The sequence below is a fragment of the Crocodylus siamensis genome, chromosome 2 (assembly GCF_052110815.1).
Source record: "Crocodylus siamensis isolate JL-2025a chromosome 2, ASM5211081v1, whole genome shotgun sequence".
Classification (NCBI taxonomy): domain Eukaryota; kingdom Metazoa; phylum Chordata; order Crocodylia; family Crocodylidae; genus Crocodylus; species Crocodylus siamensis.
Window position 1 is genome coordinate 86,777,555 of NC_143396.1, and position 9,728 is coordinate 86,787,282.

General features: G+C 54.1%; 1 pseudogene; it reads right to left on the reverse strand.

Annotated features, from left to right (window-relative positions):
• Positions 1 to 2,312: 2,312 nt before the first annotated feature.
• LOC149870465 (uncharacterized protein T26G10.4-like) lies at positions 2,313 to 3,809 on the reverse strand (annotated as a pseudogene).
• Between the last annotated feature and the right edge of the window lie 5,919 nt (positions 3,810 to 9,728).

Genomic DNA, 9,728 nt, shown 5'->3' on the forward strand with positions numbered 1-9,728 from the left:
CCTTCACCTGCATATACTGCTTTAGCAGGCCAGGGGGCTCCAGCCCCAGCTCTGGAGGCTGCTTCTACCCAGAGCCACCTTCCCCCAGCTCCCCATCATCTCTCTCTCTTAGACACACATGCCCCAACTACTGCTACCCCTGGCCCATCACACACATAAACACACATCCTGCTTCCACCTCTGCCCCTGCCCCCTGGGCCCATCACAACCCTCCTGTGTGGTTCACAGGACTAGGAGCCCCACTGGGGTTGGCAAAGCTGGCAAGGCCTTGGGCTGGGCAGGGCAGCACGTGGTCTAGCCATGCTACTCCTCTCGTCCCTTACCTCCCCACTGTGCAGTGCAGTGCACCCCCAGCCACTGCCTACAATGCCAGCCCCAGCAAAACTGCCAGCAGCTGCTGCAGATGCTGGCTGGTAGGATGTGGTGTGGTGGTGTGATAAGCAGCAGGACAGCAGCCACTGGCACAGTGGATCACACCCAGTGCCCCAACCCCAATCCTGAGCACTACCCCAGCTGGGCAATGCCCCCAGCCCCCAACCCTGCCCCAAGGACACCTGGCCTGGCGGACAGGGGCACAGAGCACAATCCCTCCCTTCCTTCTGCACTGAGCTTCTGCCACTGCTGCCCCAGCTGGGCAGTGCCTTCAGCCCCAACAGGACAAGACAGCCTGTACCCACCCTGGTCTTAGCCCCTGGGGCAGGACAGGGTGATTGTAACCCATGCACCCCTGCCTTCCCCCTTGCCTGCCCTGCCAGTTCTCCTTGCAGGCCCTGGACCCCTGACAGCATAACCCTCACCCACAGGACCCCCACCCCAGACATTCCAGAGGGGGCACGCAGCTGCCCCCGACTCCTAGAAAGCCCTACTTACTGAAAGTACCCAAGAGGGAAAGTAAGCCTGAGCCAGCCCTGGTTGACTCAGGTTCTCAGGCTCCACTCCTGCCCCCTCCAGACAGGGATTAGGGTTTCCCACCCTTTTGCAAGTAGCTCTTGCAGGCTGGAACTCTGCCAGCCCTCAGAGAGCTGTTTGCAAAAGGGGAAACTGATGTTTGCCTGCTTCAAAGGGGAGCATCTGCCTCAGGGGGCACTTGGTGACAGCCTATAAGTTAGGGGCAACCAAAGTAGCGTCTCCCATGCCCCAAGACAGTCAGTCCCACAAACACCCATGGCAGGAGTTTTGCCTGTCAGCAGCTATGGCTGCAGGGCCCCAGAACCCCCCTGGCACCCATCTCCTCAACAGCTGGCAGATGTCATGGCCTCAGCAGGGGCCACCATCCCTGCAGCTGTCACCCTGCTGTACCTTAACACACATAGAGTTACCCATGGCATAAGTTTTGCTTGTCCACAGCTTAAGGTGCAGTTCCCCCCAAACCCCTGCACTGATCTTCTTGAAACTTGGCAGGCTTTGTAGCCTCAGTAAGAGCTACCATCCCGGCAGTTTTGACCCCCCTATGTTGTAACACATAGACATGACAGGAGTTTTGCTTCCAAGAATTTGGGGTACAGTTCCCCCAAAGCTCCTGCACCAATCTACTTGAAACTTGGCAGGCTTTGTGGCCTCAGCCAGCCCCCACCACCCCCCGTGGTGTGACACACAGCCATGACATGAGTTTGGCTTTCAATAATTTGGGGTACAGTTCCCCCCAAACCCCTGCACCACTCTTCTTGAAACTCGGCAGGTTTTGTGCTCTCAGCAGAGGCTACCATCCCTGCACGTTTCATCCAAATCAGACAAAAAACAGCAAAGTTATAGATATTTCATTGATTCCCCATTATACCCTATGGAAGGATCTCTGAGGCAGCTTCGGAGCCACTTTGGCTGGATCAAGGCAGAAACCTGGTCTGGATCTCTGGATTGAATCACTGCCATCCAAAGCGGCCAGATCCAAAGCCAGATTGGATCACTGCCGACTCGCAGAGGCCTTTTATTAGTAGATGTTTTGGATGGGGAATCCAGGAAAAAGATGACAAAGCTGAGATGGAAATACAAAGCGCCCGAGCGAGGGACTAACAATTGAGGGATGGGGGAGAGGAGGGGAACACAACTAGGTTACATACCATACAATGTTAGCCGACTAAGCCAGGGGGTGGGGGGATGTGGAAGGGGGAAGGGGAGCGGGGGTCGTGACGCTGAGAGGGAAAGCAGATAGATACACGCATACCCGTTAAAGTGGTCTGCAATGTTGGAGGAAGTGGCTCGGAAAGAGCGTCTCAGTCCATAAAGTCCGATCGCGGGGGTCCTCTTCGGGTGGGGCTGGGTCGTCCATGGCAGCGAAGTCCTCTGAATGTGAAGCAAAGGGGCGGGGGGGCGGTTCAGGCGGCGGTGTCCTCCGGGTCCGGTCTGGCGGCGGCTGGTCTGGAGGGGTTGATGTACTGGTGGTAGCCCGTGATGTGCTCCACGTAGATGTCGCAGGACCAGCGGATGGTGTCAGACACCATGAGGCAGCACATCAGCTTGGCGTAGCGGCAGGAAACGCGGCAGGCGCGGAGGACGCTCTCATTTCTGGGGTCCCAGGCTCCGAGCATCCCCACGATGAGCACGTCCACCGTCACGTCGTAGCCGCGGCCCCTCAGGGTGTCCGCCAGCGGGGCATACTTCTCCCGCTTGTGAGCCCAGACGTCGGTGAAGACTTGGCGCCAGTTCTCGAAGGGGATGGTGACATCCACCATCACGATCTTCTTGGCCTCGTGGTCCGTGACGACGATGTCGGGGCGCAGCTGGCTCTCACAGCCTGGGACAGTGCGGTTCACGGAGATCTCCCCCGCCCCGGCCGGGATGGCTCACACCAGGCGGTCCTGGACAGCGTTGTGGTGCAGCTGCCAGGCTCTGGCGTGCGGCTTGCAGCCGCACAGCACATGGGGGAGGGTCTCTGCCGCGTAGCCGCACCGTCAGCACCTTTTGTCCCAGTGGCAGAAGCGCACGGCCCCGTTCAGAGGCAGGCAGTTGAGGCGGGCGCGGTGGAGGAAGCGCCAGTCCGTGAAGCACGTGAAGCTCCCACTGGGCATGAAGTGGTTGCTAGCGTCCCACTTCGAGGTGACGTTGAAGACCTTGCCCTGGTTGAGTTTGGCCTTCAGGTTGCCGGCGTACTTGTTGCGGACTGCGTCCTTCAGGAACCTCTCCAGGAAGGTCCTCGTGCGGGGCGTCACAGTGATGCGGTCAGCGTGCAGGGCTGGGTGCAGGCAGACTCCCAGCTCCCGGCGCTCCTCAGTCCAGGTCCAGGCACAGCCAATGTGGCTCCTGAGGCGGTGCATGGCGTTGCGGGCTCCACTCCACAGCGAGGCAAAGTCCCCGCCATCCCGGCTGAACTCGCTCTTCAGCGAGCCGCTGAGGAAGGTGGCCAGGTCTTGTCTGGCAGGCTGCCACCCGATCCTCTTGCGGGCAGTCTCCTCCAGGGTGCTGGCAGCAATGGTACTTACTGTGGCATCCGGGCAGGTGAGGAGGCGAAAGGTGTGGGTGACCACTGCGATGACGCATGCAGGGCACGTTGGCGCCTCCGTGCCGGTAGGGGATGTGTAGGATCTCGTTGCTGGCCTGCAGGTGCAGCCACTTCTTGAGCAGCTGCCGGATCTCGGTGTCTGCCTTCTTGAGGGGGGTCTTAGGGACCGCCGAGCCCCTCAGGACGAACGCGATGCGGGGGATGAGGAAGGTGTTCACCGTGTCGATCTTCTGCCGGGGGCCAGCAGGGATGAGTCCAGCTTGTGGGTGTCCTGCACAATCCCGGCGATGGTCTCCTCCGGCATCTGCCTGGCCCGGCAGCCGGTGGGCATCCCCAGGTGGCAGTAGGCCTCGCCGTCGCGCAGGTGCCTCATCGCCTGGCCCTGGACCGTGAGGGTGGAGTCCAGGACGCAGCTCTTCTACCTGCCGTCGACATGCAGGGAGGTGCACTTGGCGACGTTAAAGCGCAGGCCCATCCATCTGGCCGCCTCGGACGTCACGTCCAGCATCTGCTGCAGCTGGGCGGCGTCGGGGGCCAGGAGGACCAGGTCGTCGGCATAGGCCAGGACGCTCAGCTTCTGGCCGTACAGGTCGAGCCCACCCGGGCCGCCCGCCACGGCTCGAAGGAGCGGTTCCATGGCCAGGTTGAAGATGATGGGGCTGAGGGGGCAGCCCTGCCTCACCCCCGACCGGATGGGGATCTCCGCAGTCTCTCCGTCGGTGGTGCGGGCAGTCGTGGTGCATCCGAGGTAGAGCTCTCGCACCAAGTCGATGATGCCATCCGGTAGGCCCAGCTCGCAGAGGGTGTCGAAGATGTGGCGGTGGGGCACGGAGCTGAAGGCGTTGGAGATGTCCAGCCACGCCACCGCGCACTGCTTCCTGGTCCTCCGGGCATTGTCCAGGGCCATCTGGAGGGTGAAATTGTGTTCGTAGCAGCCCTCTGTTGACATGAAGCCCTTCTGGCTGCGGCTGACGGCCCCGCCGGTCACTGCCCAGTCAGTGATGCGGGCCGCCAGGCAGCTGGCATACAGTTTGGCCACCGTGGAGCACAGGGCGATGGGTCTCCAGTTGCCCGGGTCAGTCGGGTCCCCCTTCTTGTGGATGAGAACCGTCATGGCCCTCTTCCAGGTGGTGGGTGTCTGGCGGTACTCTCTGCACCTGTTAAAGAGAACAGAAAGAATGAGGCAGCCCGGGTCATGTTTTTTGAGGAGACCGTACCTTATGCCATCCTTGTTGGGGGCGGTGTCTCTGGTCCTCTTCAGGCGAGCTTCCACTTCCTGCAGCGTGAAGGCCTCCTCAAACCCCTCCGCCAGGGGGACGGGGGTCAGCGCTTTGACGGTCGCGGGGCGTGGGGTGGCCACCTCTGCCGGGGGGGTTGAAGACCCTGCTAAAATAGCGGAACAGAGTCTCCTGGGGGACCTGGCAGAAGGCCAAGGGCCCCTCCAGGATCTCTCTCACCGCCTTGGGGCAGTTGGCTCTGTATAACTTCTGGATCCAGGAGGCCGACACCGAGTCGTAGCGCTGGTGCCTGGGTCGCCGCTGCGGCTGCGGTCTGTTGTCTCGTTGCGTCATCGGTCTGCCGTTGGCGCCTCTCCGGGGTGGCCTGGGCGGGCGGCTGCCAAGAGCTCCTCCATGAGCCGAGTCACCGAGGCCTCGAAGGCCTTGAAGGTGGTGGCCCAAGAGAGCTCCTCCAGCCAGAGGGCCTGCCATGGGGTGGGCATCCTCTGCTGTGGGGAGGGCTCCACACCCGGGGATTCCAAGACACCCAGGAGCTGGAGGGCTCCAGCGGCTCGGCCCCCCCGGGCGGCTCCGGGGTCCTCGGCGGGTCAGGCGGCCCTGGGGGTCCAGGAGGAGGGGTGTCCGGTCAGGGAGCTCTGGGAGTCGACCTGCTTGGTGGCACCGCTGGGGCAGATCCTTCCGTCGGACAGTCCCCGGAGGTCTGATCCAATGGGGTTGTCAGCGGGGCGGCCGGCCTGGCGGGCCTTCACCTACTACACACCGATGGAGAACAAACTCTAGCTAAACCACTACAACCAGATACTGAGAAAGGTAACTGAGTGAGAGAATACATGCACCTGATGCAGACGGCTGGTAAACACATGAAAGACTGTCCACTATTAATCAAGTATAAGGAGTTTACCTGGGGGTAGGTATGCCTTGTTTTCTTTGATTCATCTCCTGACCAGGAATATGCTGACCATTATTCACCAATTAAAATCGGAAACCTGAGAGCAGAAATGCATTTTGCTGGGGCTTTACCCACTTCTGTCAACATGACTGTGTATGGGGTCTTTGACAATGTTATAGTGATAAACAAGAGAAGAAAATTCCTGTTTCACCCCATGAGAAGCTGGACACTAAACAGCTCTCCTGGGTTTTATCCAAAGACCCTTATGCAAAAGAGACTTTCTTTGATGTGCTCCCCAGTGACTGGCTCCACAAGGCTTGGGGGTCTCAAAGATCCCTGTGCTTAGTGGTCAACATGCAGTCACATGATCAGCTTAGTGAACACTGACTGGCAGTTTATCTGATGGATCAGAATCAAAAGGAGTTTTCTTTACTTGTATGGCCACCCTCCAAACAGTACTCTCTTTCCCAAAAGTATTGTACTTTTTTATGTTCTTTCTGTATCAGATGAAATGGTTACAAGATCCCCACCCTCAGTTGCTTGCAGATACTACCGTGCATTTTTCCTGTGTCACCATAACAAGGGGCTATCAGTTGAACAGATTTTAACATTGTTTTCTGGTGATTTAGTACAAAATAACTGGATGGTAGTGCAGTTTGTAAAGGTAGACAAGAAACTTTCCACATAGCTGGACCTGCTCAAAACATGTTTCACTATGCCCAGACATGTCTCTTGCAATGACTTCAATGAACATGTTGTCAAAATATAAAGCATCTTCATTGTTGGGGTTTTTTAAAATCTGTATGTATGATCTCTTTTGACCCCATACCATGTTAAAAAACACCTTGCAAAATTTTTGAGCAATATAGAATAGCTTTTTTCAAGCATAAAACTTTACAGGGTGAGCCACTTGCTTTTAGATAATTTTCACTTCCTAGCTGGTGACGTCGATGTTTCTTTGACAGCGGTAGATGCTTTCAGGTGTTCCAGAAGACTGGGATCCATGGCATTGCCCATGACAGAAGATGATACATCCATGTTGGCCATAAAGATATATCCCAACCTTTAGGTGTGTTGACAAAGGACTCGTCAGATTAAATGGAGCATGTTAGAATGCTTAATGACCATTCATTTGTATACAAAACCCTTGATCATCTCAAAAAGAAATAAGCTTGTTCTGGCTCAGCTTGCTGAGCCACCCGTTATCATTTTTCCTATACTGAGCTTGCATGTTATGTGATACTTCCTGAACAATGGGATCGGGATTCATTGGAGTTTCTAGAGGTTTTGCAGTTTATAGGGGGTTCTGTCCTGGCAGAGACCATTAATTTTCCTCTGTCCAAGCCACTCTGTTTCATGTATGTCAAGTATTTTTAAACTATGACAGGAAATGTTTAGCTTTATCGTATTCAGCTAAACCCTGCCTTTGGAGGATGTCCCTCATTTCAGAATCCAATAACCAGGTTACCTCCATTCTGATATTTTCCTCAGGCAGTGGTGGAGCCCGTAATTGCTTCAGCTGGTGGCTGGGCAAATTTTTTTCTGTATATTTCATCATTGCTTAGTCAAAAGTCCTGTGATCACAGGGATAACAAAACTTAACAGGGTCCAATAAATCCCCTGGACTGTTTCATCAGCTGTTTCTTTCTTTCGAGAGATAGTTGTTTATTACTTAGGGTTTTTATGATTGCAGGTCTCTTTTTCAGCACACAGATTTGGTGGGGTGTCAAGGGGATGTTTCTTTTTAGGGTGTTCAGAACAATTTCTGAAATGGCTGATGCTAAATCAGAGGCCAGCCAAAGTATAGCTTTTCTCTGCTGGCCAGAGGACTGAAAAAGCAATTTTAAGAGACCTAAATTTCTCTTCAAACAGTTAGGCACATTTCCCTTCTGCAGGATCAGGAGCTGAAAAGAGCCTGCTGCTATATTATCTCCTTTTATAAACTCCTGTTGGGTTTTTTTCAAAGTGTAAACCATTGACTGGTCAGGACAGAAAAGCCCACTTCTTAATCTAAAAGTGTCTAGGGTAGAAGTTTAAATCTACCACCAAGTACCCATAAGGTTTTTTAGTAGCGTCCTCAAAAGCTTCTAGAAAGAATCGGACCTTGCCCAGGTACATCTAACTCACCAGGGACACCTATAAGCTTTCTCTCTCAGATTTTTAAACAGAACTATGTATTTTGTATTGAGCTTAACTCTTTTTTCCCCGATAGAAAACTTTCTGGGCTATATACATGATGCTTAGATTCTTGTGATGTATGTATTTCGTAAAGGATTTCTCAGCTTCACTGATCTCTCAGGCACCATCAAATCATCCACCACAATCATATTTACTCTATTAGGAGGAAACAAGCAGTCATCATCATAGGTGGAGGGAGAAAATATTATTTAGTGGGGGCTGAGCGCATACATGCTTGTGCACATGCACCCACCTCCCCCCAGCAGGTAAGTCTGTCATGGGGAAAGGGTGTGGGAGGGGTGGGGGTTTCAGATCAAGGCCCCTGCAGTGAGGGATGGAGTTGGGCAAAAGGAGGGGCAGGGATGGGCTGGAATGAATGAGCCCCGAGGCCAAGTCAGATCATGGGATGCTAGGAGTGTAGATGGCTTGTCCAGAGGCATGGAGGGGCTTCTGCTGCTGCATGCACCCTGGTGGAGGCCTGATGGGGGGGCACATGCCCCCAAGATCTATGCATGGGTTAAGGGTGGGCTAGAGGCAGCCTGCCACTGCAGGTTGAGTTCTTCACCCTGCTGCCGGTGCCCTGGGAGCAGCATAATGCCATGCGCCTGCCACCAGCAGGCAGGCAGAGAACATGGAATAGTCATTATGCAGTGGCACATGGCATCACACCACCTCTGGGCATCAGGGCACAGAGCCCAGGCTGCAGCGGCAGCCTGCCTGGGTCCTGCACACAGATCTGGGGGGCATGTGCCCCCTGGGCCTCCGCTGGGGTGCACACAGTGGCAGGACCTCCCATGAGCCTCTGGACAAACTACCCAGGTCCGATCATTTCACGACCTGCCTCAGGGCCCCATTCACCCCTGACCCTGCCCCACTCCCTCCCTCACTGCAGAGGCCTCAATCAACCCCTCCATGCCCCTTCCCCATGACAGACTTACCTGCTGTGGTGGGCAGTGCTCCACACACTGCCAGGCTCCTAAAGGCTGCAACTCCGTATCTGTCTGTGAGTGCCCCTCTGCCCCACTGCAGCCACACAGAGCCCATGCCCGAAATTCTCTGCGGCCCTACCTGTTGCCACCACTGCCCTGCCTTTGCAGGGGCTACAGCAAATTAGCCCAGGCCTTCCAGTGCTTATGGTCATCATTGAGACTGGCCAGCAATCCCTCTACAAATTTGATAAAAGAATATTTACAAATCAAATCATTATACAAAGGTTGCCAACAGCTATAGAGCTACACCATATTCTCAGGCACAATGAACAATATTCTACCAGCATTATGCAAGAGGGGTTTTTTTATAATGTAACTTTTACCACAGGTGCTAGGCCCAGTGAGAATCACAAAAAGGGGTGCTTTCAGCATATATCCATGTTCAAAAGCTAAAAAGGAGGTTGTTAAAGTTTTCTGTGAACACCCTATTGTCGTAAACAACTTTCTTCATATTCTTAAGGGCTTTGGTCTCTGTTGTCTATCTCTTCCTGTTCGTGACAATAGACAGCTGTTGTATTGCAATTGCTTTAGGGATGCCCCTACAGGGATTTGTCCCATAATCTATAACAAGGCCTCTTAATGACTCAAACTTGATTTTTTCATAGTTGGGTGCATTCAGAGTAACCCTTTGACCTTCAGGCAGACCTTTCTTCCATATAGCTTATACTCATAGGTTTTCAGACTTGTTGACAAACTCTACAATGTGTTTATCTGGTGGGATCACGCGTGTGAGCTTGCCTAAATAATCATTTAAAGGAGGGTTAACGTCTTCCTCCTGGCTTACAAATATCATGGAGTTGGTGTCATAGTACAGGCACTGGTCTTGCAATCTGTCTAGCAGCTCATACTAAGTGCATATAAGTGGTGGTAAAACAGGCTATAAAGATGTTCGTATTACCCAAGAGGATGTAACATTCCTTGGCATACTTCCAAGATATGCAGGCCATATCATTATTGATAATGTCACAAAATAAAATCTTATAAGCAGGAGAAGAGAG